The sequence below is a fragment of the Bison bison genome, unplaced genomic scaffold (genome assembly GCF_000754665.1).
Source record: "Bison bison bison isolate TAMUID 2011002044 unplaced genomic scaffold, Bison_UMD1.0 scf7180017864525, whole genome shotgun sequence".
Classification (NCBI taxonomy): domain Eukaryota; kingdom Metazoa; phylum Chordata; class Mammalia; order Artiodactyla; family Bovidae; genus Bison; species Bison bison.
The window spans coordinates 522,544-543,748 of NW_011495076.1; positions in this window are offsets into that span (position 1 = coordinate 522,544).

Here is a 21,205-nt window from a genome sequence, read left to right on the forward strand (position 1 = left end):
GGGCCCTGGTTTTCCAGTTGGTATGTAGTTTCCATAGATACTGGGCATATAGCTCAAAGTCCACAGTCCGGCCCAAAATGGAGTCCTGCTTTCAAGATGGAGCCTGTTCTGTCTGTTTCCTCCTTCAAACAGACCTCTCTGAGTCTCAGCCTTCTCTCTTTCTCGTTTGTTTTTTTTTTTCCTTCAGCCTGCAGGATCTTAGTTCCCCAACCCGGGATTGAACCTGAGCCCTCGGCAGTGGAAGGGCAGAGTCCCAACCACTGGACCGCCAGGGAATCCCTCAGCCTTCTCTCTAGAAGGAGATGATATCAGTTTTCAAAGGTGGTGAGGCTCTGAGCGTACTGCCTGGCATGTGGACGGCTAACCAATGTTAGTTTTCCCTCTTTCCCCTTCTCCAGAGTCGCTACCTTCTTCTTGCTGTTTCTTGCAAATAAACTTCTAAATTAAAATAATTCCCATCTGGCAATTCAGATCAACTAAAGAGAAGACAAGTCGTGAATACATGACATTTTGAATCTGGAGGCTACCGTGTAGAATAAATATGCTCATTTACTGAAATGAAACCATCTTCTAGAATGAAATCCGTAGGGTCCTCCTTCATGAACAGACCAGAGGCTCATTAGCGTGTTAGTTATTTGAGAGCAAGTGGGTTCTCCTAGGACACAAATATAATTAAAAGCAGTTTGCTCTAGTGTCTGCGGTTTAAACATTGCTCACAGTGTTCTTTTTTTCTACTCTTGCCGAGTAAACCCATACTTTATGAATTCAAAAGCTAACCTCTGATGAATCCTACTTATTCTAAATATATTCTCAAACCATGAGTTCCTGAAGGTATTTTCAGTCCTCTGCTCTCTGGAGACTGTGAGGTTATCAATGTTGTGGAAAACCTCTCATAAGGTTTTTCTCTAATATAGACCTTGGGAACACAGAAGCCTCCTTGAATGGTCAGGCTTACCTTTTTTCCCAGGACCGTAAAGATATATATTTTTGTTTCCACCCCAAACACAGCATAACTCACTTCCCATTTTTCCTGGGAGATTGTGGTAATATGGGGAGGCCTGGGGGGTCTCCAGGATAAAGCAGCTTGTAAAACAACCATGGGGGCTTCCAGATCTGACTTAATCAACATTTCTCAAGATCCGTAGACCAATAAAACTGTTTGCTTTCTTACCACAGTTCAGTTGATTTATTTCTCTCACCCTGCAGAAGCTGTCGCTGCCCAAAGCAGTTCATTTGTCAGGTGGGGAGAATTACAATTCACAGGACCCTCACTACTGCTATCTCAGTTTATAAATTTCACGAATTACAATTTATTGCCCTGCACCCCGCAGAGTCTCATATTAATAAATTGCATCTCATCTGCAAAAGCACGTGTATACGGCTCCCTTGGACATAGGCTTACGGTCCTAGAGCCGCAGCATGTCTGCATGTGGCCAGCACACGGCCTGAGCTGTGTGGGTGGAACCGAGCTGCAGTCAAGGTCCCGCGGCCTCTGTCTGCTTTTTGCTTTTCCTTGCCATCCCCGTTTGCAGGCCCTGGTCTCTTGTTTTTAATCTCTACAGGGATGCTGCATAAAGGAGATCAGACACCATCTGTGGGTGTTTGTGTTGTGGTGGTACAGTGGGGCTGAAGGAAGAATTTAATGCTTTCTAAAATGTAAACTTCTACTGTATAGCTTTTATCAAGCGGTGGGTACAAGCAGAGTCACATTAATAATGTAAACTCTTTGGGACTTCCCTGGTGGTCCAGTGGTTAAGAACCCACCTTGCAATGCAGGGGACATGGACTCATGTCAGGGAACTGAGAGCCCACGTGTCGAGGAGCAACTTAGCCCATGTTCCAAAACTACTGAGCCTGTGCACTCCAGAGGTAGCAAACTACAACTAGAGAGCCTGCCTGCTGCAACTAAGACCCAACACAACCAAATAAATAACAAATAAATAAATTTTAAAAAAGACATCAACATCATAGGGAAAAAAAAATGGCAGAAGAAGAAAAAATAGGGTAAACTTTTCCTTTGCCAGCTTTTGCCCTTATTAGCCACAAGATCCTCCATTTGAGCCTTCTGCAAGTCTTTGGTAAATTTCTCACATATTCTCAGAAGCTAGTCTAGTTGTCCATCTGGTCGACTCCCACGCAGCGTTTTCTGTTTTCTTCCTTTTTTCCTTGCTTTGGCCTCTTCTGCTGGACAGGTCTCCCACCCATCATCACTGTATGATTTCTACCACTGTACCCCTGAGTCCATCTGCAACTTTGTTTCATCGTGAACCTCTGCTGGTCACATCAGATTCCCTGCGGGCATGCCCTAATTCTCACTACCTTTCAGACTGCCCTGTATTCTTCAGTCCCTTCATGGGTTGACTTGTGCTCCCCACAAATTCATATATTGAACTCTGAATCCTCAGTACCTCAGAATTTAAAGATAAGGTTTTTTGTTTTGTTTTGTTTTTAATTTTATTTTATTTTTAAACTTTACAATATTGTATTAGTTTTGCCAAATATCGAAATGAATCTGCCACAGGTATACCTGTGTTCCCCATCCTGAACCCTCCTCCCTCCTCCCCATACCCTCCCTCTGGGTCGTCCCAGGGCACCAGCCCCAAGCATCCAGTATCGTGCATCGAACAGATAAGGTTTTTAAAGAAGTAATTAAATTAAAATGAGATCATCAGGGTAGTCGCTAATTCAGTATAACTAGTATCCTTATGATAAGAGATAATTCAGACATAGAAAAGCACAGAGGGAAGACCACATGAAGATACAGGGAGTTGACAGCTATCCGCAAGCTAAGGACAGAGGCCTTAGAAGAAACACCCCTGCCAGTACCTTGATCTTGAATATCCAGCCTCCAGAACTGTGAGAAGATAAATATCTGTTGTTTAAGCCACCCAGTCTGTGGTGCTTTGTTACGGCAACCCTAGCTAACCAATACAGTCCCCTGACAAGAAATGTCTGGAGCTTTCTTGGTGACCAAGCCAGGTGCTAGTGGGTGTCAGGTGAGAGATGAGAGCTTCTGACTTCCGTTGAGGTTTTGGTTCCCTGGGGGAGACCAAAAGCCTTCCCTGATGGCTCAGCTGATAAAGAATCCGCCCACAATGTGGGAGACCTGGGTTTGATCCCTGGGCTGGGAAGATCCCCTGGAGAAGGGAACGGCTACGCACTCCAGTATTCGGACCTGGAGAATTCCATGGACTGTATAGTCCTTGGGGCCACAAAGAGTCGGACATGACTGAGCGACTTTCACTTTTTAAAGCCTCCCAACCTGGCATCAGCCAACTGCTCCAGATTCTTATCCCCCTCCCCCCAAAATGGTCTGTGCTCTCGTTGTACCAGAGTTATTTTTTCTAGAAATTATTGTGACTTTTGGTTCAAATAGGGGCTGGGATCACTCAGAGGAACGTGGAATTACAGTGACTCTATTTGGTGGGCATGGGAGCCATGGAGGATACTGGGGTTGCTGCTGAGGATGCTCTCAAGGCTGAGAAAGGAGGGAAGAAAAGTCCAGGCTGCACCCACCTTTCTTCCCACACTTGGTCTCTGCCATGTTCATCCCATGAGTTGAGCCCCGCAGGAAACCACAGGGGTCTGGGAAACAGCCTGCGGGGGCAGCCCCCAGCTGTAGAGAGCAGGTTAAGGGAGGAGAATGAACCTTGGGGCAAGCAGGCCTTCCTCTCACCCCCGGTGTTTGTTTCCTGGGGCCGCTGCTATGAATTACAGTCCTCCCACTGTATCTGTAGGAGAAGGCAGATACAGCGGTACCCCACTCCAGTACTCTTGCCTGGAAAATCCCATGGGTGGAGGAGCCTGGTAGGCTGCAGTCCATGAGGTCGCTAAGAGTCGGGCACGACTGAGCGACTTCACTTTCATTTTTCACTTTCATGCATTGGAGAAGGAGATGGCAACCCACTCCAGTGCTCTTGCCTGGAGAATCCCAGGGACAGGGGAGCCTGATGGGCTGCCGTCTATGGGGTCGCACAGAGTCAGACACTACTGAAGCAACTTAGTAGCAGCAGCAGCAGCACTGTATCTGCTATCCAAGGGGTTCCACAGCTATGGATTCAACCGACCCTGGATTGAATATATTCAGAAAAAAAAAATACTCAAGAAGAGAGTAAAAGTTGAATTTGCTGGGCACGGGCAACTATTCACATAGCCTTTACTTTGTATTTATAACCATTTACATAGCATTTACAATGTATTCGGTATTACAAGTAATCTAGGGATGATTTAAAATCTGTGAGGGGATGTGAATGGGCCATATGCAAATACTACACCAGTTTATATAAGGAACTCGAGCATTCATAGATTTGGGTAACCACGAGGGGTCCAAGAACCAATTCTCCATGGATACTAAGGAACTGTACCCCAACTTGGTACAACTTTAGGTGCCCTAAAAAATAGCAGAAATTTATTCTCTGATGGTTCTAGAAGCCAGAAGTTCAAAATCAAAGCATCAGCAAGCCTCTACTGCCCAGAGACTGTCAGGGAGAGTCCTCCCTTGCCTCTTCCAGGTTCTGGGGTTCCTAGGTGTTCTTTGGTTGTGGCTATATGACTCCATCTCTCCTCTGTCTTCAACCAGTCTTCTCCTCTTTCCTCTACGAGTCTCTCCTCTGTGTGGCACTTGTCATGGGATTTAGGACCGACCCAGATTACCACTATCTTTCATAGCTCAGCTGGTAAATAATCTGCCTTCGATGCAGGAGACCCGGGTTTGATTCCTGGGTGGAAAAGATCTCCTGGAGAAAGAAATGGCAACCCATTCCAGTATTCTTTCCTGGAGAATCCTATGGACAGAGAAGCCTAGTGGACTACAGTCTGTAAGTCACAAGAATTGGACACAACTTAGTGACTAAATCGGAGAAGGCAATGACACCCCACTCCAGTACTCCTGCCTGGAAAATCCCATGGATGGAGGAGCCTGGTGGGCTGCAGTCCATGGGGTCGCGAAGAGTCGGACACGACTGAGTGACTTCACTTTCACTTTTCACTTTCATGCATTGGAGAAGGAAATGGCAACCCACTTCAGTGTTCTTGCCTGGAGAATCCCAGGCAAGAGTCGGACACGACTGAAGTGACTTAGCAGCAGCAGCAGCAGTAGTGACTAAATCACCACCAGATTACCCAGGATGATCTCACCTGGAGATCCTTAACTCACTTACGTCTTTTCCAAATCCGGCCACATTCACAGGTGCTAGGCTGTGGGGGTACTTTGGGGAAGGCACCATTCAACCCGCTATAATCTCTTTTTGCTGAAGCTGTATTTCCCCAACCCTTCTCTATCTAGAAAAATCCTTCAAGTCCCTCTCTGGTATCACCTTCAGTATGAAACCTTGCCTGAACTGCATTATCAGATAGACTCACTCACAACCCCCTTGGGCCTGTATACAGTTCTTTGTTCGTGTGTGCAGCATTTGCTGCCTCAATAGTCTGGTCCATTGGACCATGAACTCCTCAAGGACAGAGCAGGGCCTGTGTCCTCTGCTTCAAGGGCCGGATTCGCCTCTCAGCTTCTCTTTTCCATGAAGACCTTTTGTCTGTTTTATTTTTCAGTTCTCTTTTCCTGTTTTTGGATAAAAATAGCTTTCTTTATTCCTGTGTAGCTCTGCCCACCATCTGACCACCTCACATGTCTGGACCCTAACCCCAGGGGTTTGCCTGAACCCCCCTCACCCTGGACCTAATCACACAGGCTTCCCAGCACAATCCTTGCTCAAGAAGTGCTGCTATTGAAGAAGTCAGATTAGAAACATGTAGGGCTGGGACTAGAGGAGGGGAAGAAACTTTGTATTATCATAGGGTTTCTGGTAGAAGAATTTGATCTGGAATTTGGGATAAAGACTGAGTCTAGTCTCTAAAAACTCATAAAACTAATAGGTAGGTGTTTGATGCTGAGAAACATTAGGGGCAGGAGAAGGGGGAAACAGAGGATGAGACGGTTGGATGGCATGACCAACTCAATAGACATGAGTTTGAGCAAGCTCTGGGAGATGGTGAAGGACAGGAAAGCCTGGTGTGCTGCAGTCCATGGGGCTGTAGAGAGTTGGACACAATTTAGCAACTGAACAACAAGGCGCAGGTGATTTTTTTTTTTTGTAGTGAATGAGTTTGCATTTTTGACTGAGAAGTGTTTTAAAAGCCTCTTAAAGTTCTGTAGGAAAAAAAAAAGTCTTGATTACCAGGAACATTTGGGAAATTGGAGACCTGGTTCTTATTTGTTATAAGTCAAACCCCTTTCAGTTGTAATTCTTGGTGCTATTTTGCCTGAACCACATCTCTCTTTTGCATCAGTAGGTGAAAGGTGGCAAATGGGATATGCATTTTGTATTGCTAGGATTGAGGACTAGAGACACCGGTTTGGGAATCGAGCAAGGGATCTGGAGCAGAGCCTTCGTAAATCCCCATTTATCTGCTTGCTTTCAGAGAATTTTGTTTTTCTCCAAAAGCAGAGGGTAAAAATAGTCAATTAAATGAAAGTTTCTTTTTGCTGAATTCTGATTAGTTTTCTCTTTCCTTCTGAAGTGCTAAGAATATTTTCTTAGCAGTAATCGAGAATATTATAAATGTTGCCGTAGAGAGAGGTTTTGACCACATTTGCAGGTTTCTTCCTGCTTGAGTAGGCGTGTGTGTGTGTGTGTGTGTGTGTGTGTGTGTGTGTAACTGAGTGTGGTTGTAAGTGAGTTAGCCTTAGGGGGGTTAAATCTCCAGTGGAATGAATGAGAAAAGCAGTGGGTTAGACATCAGAAATCTCTGCATTTATCCCTCTCTTTACTGCTTACTGTGCTAGGACCTTTAGCAAGTAAATTTACTATATCTATTTGCTCATCTAAAAATAAGACTAATTCTCATTTCTACCAGCCTTACAGAGTTGTTATGGGGATAGAGTCAGATGTTTAGAAAGTACTTGATAAATAAAATACTGCCTAGACTTTCCATGGCATTTCCATGACACCACACTCTGTGTAGAAGCGAGTGTTTTTGTAAAAGGCTAGTCTTGTTAACTGGCACCGTTGCTATTATATTTTCTAACACTGATTCTGCTTTTACCACATCTGAGTCTGCGTGGAGGCTCGTTGCTGACAGGCCACACCAGGGCCATGTTTCCAGGCTTGATCATCTTCTCTGGCCTTTCCTTTCCACACCGGTCATACCTCACCAGCCCGCCTGGCCCTGCTACACAGCTATTTGTTGTGTTCCAGGGAGAAGCTAGACTCTGCTCTTTTACCCAACATAAAACCTTGATGTCTCCCTTGTGTCAAAAAAAAAAAAGAAGAAGAAGATTAGACGCCAGAGAGACACTATATATAGTTTTTCTTTGACTGCTGGAAAAGATAAGTGGCTGAAAAGAGACAGGAATTGTTTGCCTATAAATTGAGTGCCAGCAGGTTTATCGCTGAATGCAGTAGATTATGTTGAGTGGAGCAATCAGGAGGAAGAATGGGAGGCTACAATAACACTGAGATAGGCACTATTTGGAGTCCACAATCAGACCCTCCTTGACTTATGTATCCTGGGTGGAAAGCGCTTATGTTACAAAACAGCCTGAGGTCCTGGCCCCGAGATCCTTATGTGTCTGGCAGGTAGCGAGGTGACTGTTGCCAGTTGGATTGGTGCGCTCCACGGCTGGGTCCGGTGTCACTTGAGAGAACTAGATAGGGTGACAGGGTGGCAAAGGCTTCTTCCCCCAGGGCGTGTCAATGCCCCAAAGCTGGAATCCAGGGGGCTGCTGAGAAGGGCAGTAAATGCCTGGTGCAGAATAATACTTGGGCACAGTGTTCTGTGAACCATGGGAGGTGTGGAGTTGTCTGAGTCTCCCTCTGGCCCCTGCTACCCTGTAAGCTGCAGGTGATAAATAATGTCTAGTCCCAGTGGCGCCCAGTGTCTATGGAGTGTCCGGGTTGGCCCCTCGATGAGGCCACCGTGAGAGCTGGAAATCACATTACTGGAGCTGGGGTGGGGATTGGGGGACTGGATGGGGTGGGAACTCAGGACAACTTCCATGGACCCCAAAGCCTTTCTGACGGTTGGTGCTGTGTTCCTGGTACTGCGGTCTGAAGAGTGAAGTTCTGCTTCCCAGTAGTCCTGCGTGATGGTGGGGAGGCAATAAAGTGGTCAGGGAGTGGGGACAGCTATGGTGTAAGTTGCAGTGACGTTCCTATTCTGCTGGTGAGAGTAAATCAGGAGACTTCTCCCTTATCTTGGCAGTGGGTTTACTATCCTGATAAATCACCCTTGTGACCAAATGCATTTGGCTCAGATGAAGTGTCTCTCAAGCCTGTAATTACTCATAGTAATTCTCATTTGTGACTCCAGTGGGCTCACAGAAGGGACAGACTCAGTCCCAATAAAATGGATACCTTATATTCCCCATGCGAGCCAGCCATGGTACTGTAAGACAAGCCAAGGGGCCAAAAGAGGAGCCCATGGTAGGTGCCTCTTCCAAAAGTTTATAGCTAAAGGGGAAAAAAAAAGTCTATAGCTGAACGTAATGTTTATAGACACCCCAGGTTCTCTTCAAAATCAAGCCTAAACTTCCCAGTGAGGTATCAAGATCTATCTCTCTGTCTTTTATTTTTTTTCCCAGCCTCATCTCTTGCCACTCCCTGCCTCTGTGCCCTCCCCTCTTGCAGCACCAAGATACTTTAAATGCTTCTTGGCATGACTCACACCACCTCTTCTTGGCTCAAATCCCATGTTTCTGGTGAGCTTCTACTTATCCTTCAAAACCTAACTTGAGTGCCCTCATAAATCTGCAATCCATTCACCTTCCTTACTGTAACTCTGAAATAGACTGAAAGTTTCCTTGTGCTCAGGGCAAGTTGTTTATTCCTCTAGTGCAGGGCTTACCCTCTGGACTTGATATTATTTGTTCAAAGTTTGATTTCCCCAGTAAGTACTAGGCTTTTATTAAGGCTTACTCGTCTTTAAATACCCCCAAACCAGCACAAATTGGTAGATCCTCAATTTCTTCTGAATTAAAATACTGTACCTGTAACATATGTGGCAAAACCAAGCGCTGTTTTCTTCTTACTCACTGAACAGTTATAAGGGGAAATGAAATCATTCACGGAAAAGTATGGTCTTCTATCAGCTACCTTATGGCACGTGATGAATATGAGCAAGGAATAAAAATAAGATGGAATGGAGATTTGTAAATTGGAAGCAGAGGAGAGAAGACTGAAGGTCATTTTTGTGGGAATAATCCTTTGCTTTTATTCTGATTATTCATTTGGTCTTTCACTGATATTTCCCCACCAAAAAGAAGTGACAGTGTAATCGCTCAGTTGTGTGTTGTTGCAGAGTGGAATACCATTGGACTGACAACCCAGATGCCCAGATCCAAACCCTAACTCTGCCATAAACCATAAATCATCTTTGTTTCAGTTTTCCCACCTGTGAGAAGAATGACTCAGACCAATGTGTCTCACTCATCAGTTTTACAGGTAAAATGGGATTATCAACAGAAGAGTATTAAGTACATCCCACTAAGTAGCAGGATATAATTCAGGCCCAGGCCTAAACTCAAGAGTCCATGCATTGTCTACCACTTGTATTTTGGATATAAGAAATTTTCTGTTGTTTTTAAACCTCATGGAAATAGTCAACAATCTGCAAAATGTGAAGTACCAAAAGCCATATGGTTGCCAAATATTGTGCATCTAACTGTCAAACTTAATCTTCTTTAGATGTTCTAGGAAGGCCATGTCTAGTTTGTGTTCCCCATCATTGCCAGGGCCATCTTTTTCAGATATAATCTGATCATGAGTATTTCCCTCCTAAAAACCTTCAATGGCTCCCCATTGCCAATGAGAAAATAAACAAGATTTCTAAGAGAAATTTCAAGACTACTTGTGATCCAGCTCTTGCGTGTACCTCCTACTTTTTTCATGGTCATCTCCCTGACCCCCTCCTCTACCTCCATTGCAGCAATAGATGGAAGCAAGGTGGAAGTGGTTGTATCCCCTCCAGCTCCCATTTCCACATTTAAACAGGAAGGAGTTGGATCAGGGAGCAGTACATGTATCCTCTCTACCTGAAAGGGGTTCTCCTCTGCCTTCCTTCCCTGCCTGGTAAACTATTTATTTCTATACAATTTACAAGGTATTACTTCCTCTGTAAAGATTTATCTGCCCTCCAAATTTGAAACAAAGTTAATTATTCCCTCTTTGTGAGAGGCATAGCTAGTTGCCTAATCCATACTCCATCTCTTCTTACTTATTTTCCATATCAATTACACATTGCAGCATAACAAATTGCCCCAAAACTCATGTAAAACAATAATGATTATTTATGATTTCATGCCATTTACGAGGGTTAGGGATTAGGAATGGCTGAGCTGGGTGATTCTGGCTTCAGGTCTCTTGTGAGGAGGCAGTCAGTTTACAGCTGGGCTGTAGTTATCTGAAGGTTGGACTGGGGCTGGAGGATGGCTCACTCACATGGCAGACACGTAAGCGCTGCTTGTCAGCAGGATGCCTCCGTTCCTCAACACCTGGACCTCCTCATTGAGCTGATGTCCCCCAACAGACTTGGTGACTGGCTTTTCCCAAATCTTCCTTGCTGGTTGATGTCAAATTTTGTTCAGTGCAGCAGTGTGCCCACCTTATAAACGTGAACTCCCAAGCTCACTGGGCCTATGGTGGCCCTGTGATACCATTCTAGCCAATAAGATGTAAGAGAAAGCTCTTATTTTCCTGGTTAAGGGAGAGTCTCACTTGGCACACGCTTTTACCTTTATCTGTTTTTCCTGCCTGAAACTCACATGTGATGTCTGGATGTGCAAGCACCATGATGAACATCACATATGAGGAATGGCAGGGGGCAATGATGAAAGGCGCTTAGACCCTGACAGCTTCATGGAGCTTCTACTCCTGACTAGACTGCTTAACTCTTCACTTCTTATACTTAAGAAAAATGACCCAGTTTGGTTACATCCCTGTTGTCAGTTTCTTGTTTCATGCACCTGGACACAATCCTAACACATTCCTTTGTCTTCTTCTAAACTTCTAGGACTACTATTACTATAAACATCACACTGAATTTTCCTTACTGACATGGGCTTCTCCTCAACTTTTCACTGAACTTAATAAAGGAAAACATCAGATTATACCTAACTTTGTGTGGTACATTTTTATTAAACCACTGGGCTTATATTTAAAAGAAACCTTTAATGAATTCTTTGAGCTTTTGACCTCAGAGAATAAGTCCAATCATTCTATTGGTGATCAGTAAGTCTGGTCTCATCCTGACTTTCTTTCTCACCAGAGCCAAGATCTGGGTCAGAGAAGACAGACATCAAAGGCAGCTGGGGTGGAGAGGGGAAGACCTGTTTGATGTGAAAAAAGAGGGAGAGGTCTTTGCTAAGTTGACTACAAAGAAGCACTTCTGTGGAAATGGCTGCTGGCTCGCCAGGTCATTATTTTTGCCATTCACCTTGCATGGGTCAGAGGACTCGAAGACAGATTCCTGCAGCCAGAGAGTCTAAGCTCATCGTGAACGTGACTCCAACCTGTCACTGGGTGCCCTCCCCACTCCTTTAAGTGCATCTTCCTCAAAGGATAATGAGGGAAGAGTCAAAGTTGATTCCAGGGTGATGAGGTGACTAGGGGGATGGTGTGTCATTAAGAGAAATGGGTGGTCAGGGGCTGGCGTGCAGAGCACACAGCAGACGGGCTTTCAACATCCAAGTGGAGGTGTGCAACGGGCCAGCAGGAATTTAACTTGGAGAGTTGTAAGAATGCTTGAAGTGGTCCCTGAAGATGTGAGGATGGAAATGACTCCCTAAAGGGGAGAATAGAGCAAGAAGAGAAACAGATCAGGATTGGAACTGCAGGGAATCTCCCAACTTGGGTCAAGAAAAGAGAAAAAACAGGGGCATTTAGGACAGCAAAATTATTCTGTTTGATTCTGTAATAGTGGATGCAGTTTTCAAAACCAACAGAATGTAGGAGACAAAGAGTGAACTCAATGTAAACTATGGACTTTAGTTAATAATATTATATCAAAATTAGCTCACAGATGATACCAAAAATACCACGCTAATTCAAAATCTTAATCTTAGGGGAAACTGAGGAGGAAGGGAGGTATAGGGAAATTTTCTGTACTTCCTGCTTAATTTTTCTATAAACCCAGAACTGCTCTGAAAAATAAAGTCTCTGTATTTTTTAATCACAAAAAATATAAAAAAAAAATGGGTAGGAGGAGAACAAAAAGAGTCAGTGTCTTGAATACCAAAGAAGAGGAAAAGGGGGTGGGCTACAAAGAAGTTTGGGTTGAGATTGACACTAAATCAGAATCAGAACAGCTCATAGGAAGCCATTTACTGTGTGATTTCACTGACTCAGTGGCATGAGTGGCATCACCAACTCCATGGACATGAGTTGAGCAAACTCCAGGAGACAGTGAAGGACCTGGAAGACTGGTGCTGCAGTCCATGGCGTCACCAAGAGTCGACATGACTTAGCGACTAAACAATACCAACAACTGTGCGACTTTGGAAGATTCACTTGTTATCTCCATTGAGTCTGAGACTCAGTGTCCTCATCCGTGTAATGGGTATGTAAGATGTTAGAGTGTTTTCTCAATTCTTGGTAAACATATTACTGGTGGATTTGGAGATGCTAGAATGTCATCTTCAATGATATTGAATCACATGGTGAGAAAGTTATCTGTGTGAAATCACACAGTAAATGGCTTCATATGAGCTATTCTGATTCTGATTTAGTGTCAGTCTCATTAACCCAAACTTCTTTGCAGCCCACTCCCTTTTCCTCTTTGGTATCCAAGACACTAACTCTTTTTGTTCTCCTCCTACCCATTTTTGTTGTCCAGTTCAATTTCATTCCTAACCTGGTCAAGTGAAAGTCTCAGTTTGGTGCTTGGAGGACTGTGTGTGTGGGTGTGTATTTGTGTGTGTGTGTGTGTGTGTGTGTGTGTGTGTGCATGCTCAGTCATGTCCAACTCTTTGTGACCCCATGGATTAACTGTAGCCCACCAGGCTCCTCTGTCCATGGGGTTTCCCAGGCAAGAATGGTGGAAAGAAAGAGCGTGAAAATCACTCAGTTGTGTCTGACTCTTTGCGACCTCATGGAATATACAGTCCATGGCATTCTCCAGGCCAGAAAACTGGAGTTGGTAGCCATTCCCTTCTCCAGGGAATCTTCCCAACCTAGGGATTAAACCCAGGTCTCCCACATTGTAGGCGGATTCTTTACCAGCTGGGCCACCAGGATAGCCCAAGAATACTAGAGTGGGTAGCCTATCCCTTCTCCAGGGGATCTTCCTGACCCAGCAATTGAACCAGGGTCTCCTGCATTGCAGGCATATTCTTTGTCAGCTGAGCTACCAGGGAAACCGATGGTGGAGTAGCAACCTATGGTGGAGTGGGTTGCTCTTTCCTACTCTAGGGGATCTTTCTGACCCAGGGATTGAGCCCTTATCTCTTGCATCTCCTGCACTGACAGGAGGTAATTTTTTTTTTTTTACCACTGTGCTACCTGGGAAACTCTTTAACACATTTCAAATAAGTAATTGCTGGTTTCATTTTTAGAAATTGTGGTTAAAATATGTATAACATAAAATTCACATTTTAACCATTTTTTAGTGTAAAGTGCAAGTGACATTAAATACATTCACATTTTTATGCAACCAAGGCTATCACCCATCTCCAGAACTTTTCCATCATCTTTGCTGAAACTCTATATTCATTAAATAGTAACTCCCTGCTTGTCCCTCCACCTTGGCCCTGGTCATCACCCTGTACATTCTGTCTTTATGAATTTGTCTACTCTAGGTATCTTAAACAAGTGGAATCATACAATATTTTTCTTTTTGTGACTAGCTTATTTTACTATTCATAACGTTGTAGCATGTGTCTGACTTGCATTCCTTATTAAGGCTAAATAATGCTCCAATCATCTGTTGATGGACTTTTGGTTTGTTGTGGGTAATGCTGCTATGAACATGGCCTACAAATATCTCTTTAAGACCCTACTTTCAATTCTTTTGTATGTATACCCAGTAATGACATTCCTGGATCAAATGGAAATTCTGTATTTAATTTTCTGTGGAACCAACATACTGCTTTCCCCAGTGGGTATCCCAGTTCTCAACAGCAGTGCATAAGAGTTTCAGTATCCCCACCTCCACCCCAGCACTTGCTCTTTTCTTTTTTCTTCTTCTTTTTTGATAAATAACCATCCTAACGGATGTGATGGTTCCATTTTTAAACGAAGTGTGAATGGACTTTGGCCTCTAACTAAGCTTTAGCAGGCAATAGATTCTAGCTGGAATAACAGAGGGAATGCTGGAAACATGGCCACCTGAGGGAGGGCTCCACACCAGTTCTTTGCCTCTTCTATGTCCTGTGGCAGAAGTATGTGGGCAATTGGCTGAATGAGACCCTGGGCTCTGCTGAGATCCTTATGGGAGGACAGCTGTGGCACCTCCGCCCCACGTGCTGGACGCTGGTTAGGGACCACTGTCTGGGCTTAGGTCTTGGGAAAGGTCTGGCATGTGGGGAGTGGAAGAGGTTGATATTGACTGCTTGTGAATAAGCCAGGCCTCTGTGAACCCAGAAAGATGGAGAGGAAGCTCAGTAGGGCTGAACCTTCCCACTGTCTGGGAAGAACAGTGGAAAAACCAGAGAACTGATTTTCTCCAGGGGCTCAGAGTCTCCCCTCAACTATAAAGCCCACAGGCCAAAAGTCTTTCTCAAAAGTCTTTTTTATTTTTTTTTAACTAAAAAATTCCTTTTATTGGAGTGCAGTTGATTTACCTTGTTGTGTTAGTTTCAGCCATATAGGAAAATGAATCAATTATACATATATCCACTCTTCTTTTAAAGATTTTTTCCATATAGGCCATTACAGAGTATTGAGTAGGGTTTCTTGTGCTATAGAGTAGGTTCTTATCAGTTACCTATTTTATATATAGTAGTGCGTACGTGTTAATCCCAGCCTCCCAATTTATCCTTCCCTGCTCCTTATCCCCTGGTAACCGTAAGTTTGTTTTCTACATTTGTGACTCTACTTCTGTTTTGTAAATAAGTTCATTTGTACCTGTTTTTTAGATTCTATATATCAGTGGTATCATCCTTTCACTTTAAATGTGATAATATTATTTTTTCTTCACTAGATTTCTTTACACTAGTTTCTCTTATGTAAGACAAATGATATAGATTCTCCATATATGAAAATTACATACATTTTCCTTTCAAATGAATGTAAGTTAAACTATGTGAGTTATTTTCAGAAAAAGAGTAAGCACATAAAAACACAGGGAAAAATAGATATGGCAAAAATTGGGAAGGTGATATGTTAATCTAGACTGCGGTTTGGGAATCTCTGAAATATTACATGCTTTTCTCACAGGGTCATGAAATCCAAATGACAAAGTATGTGTGAAAGTATTTTATTAGCTGCAAAGTACCCTTTGGGTGTAATATATCATCATTTTCATGACAAACGCTGCAGAGTTGATTCAGTTGAGTGGCGTAGGCAGAAGTCTGATGGTGGGGGGTTAAAGAGTAAGTGGGATGTGGAGAAGGAGGACACGCTCAGGCAGTGGGTTTAACAGAGCTGGTGGTGAAGCACAGACAGAAGAGCAGGACATGTGCTTAGAGTCTGTGTGGTGGAGGCCTGTCCTGGATTAGGCAGTGGAGGGAGGATTATGGGGAAGAATGCACAAGAAGCCCTGATGGCCTGGCAGAAGTGGGGAGGAGAGGGCTGATGGAGAATAAGAAGTGAGTCTGTGGAGGCAGGTCTTCTTGATGGGAGGGGAGACTGTTGGAAATAGACCCCCCTCCCCCAACACACACCCTGGAGCAACATTCTTCAGACTATGTGCAGAAGCATTTCTCAGGCAAAGTTTTCAGAATGCAGATTCATGGGCTCTTCCCTCTGACTCTAATGAGGGACCTGGCAATTACTCTTTTAAAAACACCCTGAGATCAGGATGCTGGCAAACAATTATCTCATCTAAGAGATACCATGGGGAAACAAAAGACTAACAGGAGAAACCGTCAGCAACTTGGGTAGATAAGTGCATTATTGTGTATATTTCTTCCATTTGACAGTATTTATTGAGCTCCAGTATGTCTGATGCTGTGGGAAACTCAAGTGAAGAAGACATGGCTCCCGCATCTGTATGCAGAACCCTGGGAGCAGCTCCAACTCAGTTTGCTGGGCTTATGCCTTGGTGCTGATACCAAGAGCTGGTCTGACTCTAATGAGATTAATGCAAGGGCTTAGGCCTCCAGGAGAAGCAAGAGGTAGTTTCAGCCTGGACATTTAACTCTGATGCTGTGTCTGGGCTCTGGGTAGGTATAAAGTCTGGTTGTCAGAGCCAAGAGATCTGAGCTAGGAGGAGAGACAAGGACTTGAGTACTTGGGAAGGAGCAGCCCAGGGTCCTGGGTGCCGGATGACTTCTACCCTGTCAGCTGGTGTTTGTCACTCCATCAGCGTGCCACAGATATGAGGGTCATTGCAGGCTTGTGGCCAGGCCTTATTTTTCTTCCTTTCTGAGGTTGACATTGGATCCTTCTGGTCTGGAGCTCTCCTGGTGTTGGTGTTAGTGGTCTCCCAAATAAGACTAAAACCCGGAATGCATATTTAGTGGGGTCCTGAAAGTGTCTCACAAGCAGTCCTGTTTGCTGAAATCTGTGCTCTGTGATTGGAATCTAAGGATTCTAGGCAGAGGCAGATGATACAGTTTGGAGTTGGTGTTGAGGCTTGAAGACTATAGCATTACAGCATTCAGTTGGATGGGATTCAAAGCAAGTGCAGACAGTCTCTCCTTCAGAAATCTAGGCAAATCTGAGCTCTATTTGCCAAGAGGCTTGTAGGCAATTGGCTGTCAAGGTGCTCACATGGAATCTGGACAACAATCTATCTTGCCTTCTCTGGGCTATCATTAACACACACTCCAAATGTTTGCCTTGCTGGTTTAGTTTTCTCCATCCCATTTCTCACTCTTTCTCCTCATGCCACACATGGTATGCCCCTCAGCATCCTTCTTTGTAGTTGTACTGGAACAACTATTCAACTGCAGTAGCTGTTGAACAATCACAGACTGTCTTTTCTCTCATCTTCAAAGAAAGAGGCCATCATTCTTCCAAGTAGCAGGAACTCAGAAGCAGGAAGCGCCTGTTACTTTGGGAAGGGGCTGGACGGGGGGAGGTGGCACTGCCAAAAACTCTGGTGGGATTGATGCATTGTAATGAAGTAAACTGAGGAAATCATTCCTCAATATTCATTGGAAGGACTGATGCTGAAGCTGAAACTCCAATACTTTGGCCACCTGATGCAAAGAGCTGACTCATTGGAAAAGACCCTGGTGCTGGGAAAGATTGAGGGCAGGAGGAGAAGGGGACGACAGAGGATGAGATGGTTGGATGGCATCACTGACTCAATGGACATGGGTCTGGGTGGACTCCGTGAGTTGGTGATGGACAGGGAGGCCTGGTGTGGTGCAGTCCATGGGGTCGCAAAGAGTGACGACTCACAAGACTGAGTGACGGAACTGAACTGAATGAGGTAGATGATGGAACGGTTAACCCTGGATTGGCTCCTCTTCTTGAAGAGGAAAAGGTCATTAGAATGTCTGTTTGGGAAGGAACGCTAGACTACAACAGAGTTCCAGTGGAATAGAATTTCTGCATCAAAATGAACTCAGAAGTACAAATCTCACATTTGAAAGAAGCAAGCTCTTGTTTTGTTCCGATTTGATCTTCAATCTCTGAGGATGAGACAAACCTGTTCAACAGAGCCCCCTTGTGGAGAATCATATACACAGCTTTGTATTAAAGGCTCTGAGAAGTTCTGCAACAAGGAGGCCAGCTTTTCATTCTGCACTTCCTAATTTTATTAAGTCATAGGATTCTCTTTTTCCCGTACTTTACTTTTCAAGTACATTACTATATGCTTCCTGTAAAACTATTGTTCTACAAAATACTCTTTGGGAAGCATTGTTCTAAGAATTTTATAATTTCAAAACCTTTCCTTCCTTAAAAAATATATGTAATCCCCCAGTGATTAATAATGTTTTGACAAACTTAGGAAAGGTTATTTTTTTCTTTATAAATAGCAAGAAAAATGGATGCATTAATTAACATATGCTAACTGCTAAAAACGAAACAAAGCAACTCCTTAAATCTCAGTGATCTTAAATTATACAGTCTAAAGCAGTTAATGGGGGCTCTACTCCATGCAGTCATTCGGGGATCCATACTCCTCTCGCTCTGTGGCTTTGCCATCTTCAGAATGGAACTCTGAGGTCCTCTGATGTGATCCAGCTGTAAGTGAGAGAAGAGAGAAAGAAAAGAAGACATGCTCCTGACTTGCTGGGTCAATTCTGCTCATGTTCCATGGCTGAGGTCAGTCCTGTGCCCCACCTAGATACACATGTGCTATGAAAGGCAGCTTAGATGTGGGCCTAGAAAAATGACACATACCTGGTGAACATCTAATTCATCTCTGTCTCTGTGAGAGAAAAAAAATCTTCAGTTTGGGTGAAAGCGAAAGTGTTAGTTGCCCAGTCATGTCCAGCTCTTTGCGACCCCATGAACTGCAGCCCTCCAGCTTCTCCATCCATGGGATTTTCAGTTTGTGTATCTGAATCCTATTCTGATGCTAATCTTGGTAGGAGAGCAGAAGGAAGAGACCCAAGAGATGGAGAAGGTAGTGGATGCTATTGAGAATAAATCAAGGGAGGCAAGATTTTGTGAAGCCTGACACAAAGAGAAAGAAATATTCAAGAGCTACCTATGGGATGAAGAACCAAAGAATCCATGATCTCCATGAATAAAGAATACCACCTTGGGGCTCTGAGAAAGGAACTGAATGCTGTTAAAGAAGCAGTGCGGGGGAGTTGGGGAAGAAGGAAGAAGGGCACAGACAAGCACAAATTCCAGGAAGAATGTCAGAGTAGTAGTTATGCATGCCGCTTCTGTACCGGGAAATTGCTTATTTTATTTGTAGAATATCTTTAAAAAAGACATTTCTTGGAAGGGAAATGAAAGCATTTGTTCTGAAGTAGTTAATAGCCTGAGAAGACTTTTATCTTACTTTTCTTAGCTTTACTTTTGTAAGGTATTTTCCCCCTCTAGCCCAGTGACTCTCAACCTGTGTGCCAATGGACTGCAAGTATCCTGAGACAATGATCTTCTCACACCTTGAGGAATGGGACAGACTGGGGATAGAATCCTCAGTACATCCTTGGCCTCTGAGCATCTCCTCCATTCACTGCAGTGAATCATGGCAAGAGTGTTATTTTCAATGTCCACTTTGATGTGAAAAGTCCTGGGAAGTATAGACTGCTAGCTTAGTATCGGTGACTGCTAAGGCACTGGTTGGCACCAACTGGGGTGAGCCACAATCAACACATAGGTTGCAATATTTTTTATTTATCTATACCCTGCATGGCATCAGTTAAGTTCAGTTCAGTCGCTTACTCGTGTCCGACTCTGAGACCCCATGAATTGCAGCACACCAGGCCCCCCGGTCCATCACCAACTCCCAGAGTTCACTCAGACTCACGTCCATTGAGTCAGTGATGCCATCCAGCCATCTCATCCTCTGTCGTCCCTTCTTCTCCTGCCCCTAATCCCTTCCAGCATCAGAGTCTTTTCCAATGAGTCAACTCTTCGCATGAGGTGGCCAAAGTACTGGAGTTTCAGCTTTAGCATCATTCCTTCCAAAGAAATCCCAGGGTTGATCTCCTTCAGAATGGACTGGTTGGATCTCCTTGCAGTCCAAGGGACTCTCGAGAGTCTTCTCCAACACCACAGTTCAAAAGCATCAATTCTTTGGCCCTCAGCCTTCTTCACAGTCCAACTCTCACATCCATACACGACCACAGGAAAAACCATAGCCTTGACTAGACGAATCTTTGTGGGCAAAATAGTCTCTGCTTTTGAATATGCTGTCTAGGTTGGTCATAACTTTCCTTCCAAGGAGTAAGCGTCTTTTAATTTCATGGCTGCAGTCCCCATCTGCAGTGATTTTGGAGCCCCCAAAATAAAGTCTGACGCTGTTTCCACTGTTTCCCCATCTATTTTCCACGAAGTGATGGGACCAGATGCCATGATCTTCATTTTCTGAATGTTGAGCTTTAAGCCAACTTTTTCACTCTCCACTTTCACTTTCATCAAGAGGCTTTGTAGTTCTTCACTCTCTGCCATAAGGGTGGTGTCATCTGCATATCTGAGGTTATTGATATTTCTCCCAGCAATCTTGATTCCAGCTTGTACTTCATCCAGCCCAGTGTTTCTCATGATGTACTCTGCATATAAGTTAAATAAGCAGGGTGACAATATACAGCCTTGACGTACTCCTTTTCCTATTTGGAACCAGTCTGTTGTTCCATGTCCAGTTCTAACTATTGCTTCCTGACCTGCATACAGATTTCTCAAAAGGTAGGTCAGGTGGTCTGGTATTCCCATCTCTTTTATAATTTTCCACAGTCTATTGTGATCCACACAGTCAAAGTCTTTTGCATAGTCAATAAAGCAGAAATAGATGTTTTTCTGGAACTCTCTTGCTTTTTCCATGATCCAGCAGATGTTGGCAATTTGATCTCTGGTTCCTCTGCCTTTTCTAAAAGCAGCTTGAACATCAGGAAGTTCACCATTCACATATTGCTGAAGCCTGGCTTGGAGAATTTTGAGCATTACTTTACTAGCGTGTGAGATGAGTGCAATTGTGCGGTAGTTTGAGCATTCTTTGGCATTGCCTTTCTTTGGGGTTAGAATGAAAACTGACTTTTTCAGTCCTGTGGCCACTGCTGAGTTTTCCAAATTTGCTGGCATATTGAGTGCAGCACTTTCACAGCATCATCTTTCAGGATTTGAAATAGCTCAACAGGAATTCCATCACCTCCATTAGCTTTGTTCGTAGAGATGCTTTCTAAGGCCCACTTGACTTCACATACCGGGATGTCTGGCTCTAGGTGAGTGATCACACCATCATGATTATCTGGGTCATGAATATCTTTTTTGTACAGTTTTTCTGTGTATTCTTGCCACCTCTTCTTAATATCTTCTACTTCTGTTAGGTCCATACCATTTCTGTCCTTTATCAAGCTCATCTTTGCATGAAGTGTTCCTTTGGTATTTCTAATTTTCTTGAAGAGATCTCTAGTCTTTCCCATTCTGTTGTTTTCCTCTATTTCTTTGCATTGATCGCTGAGGAAGGCTTTCTTATCTCTCCT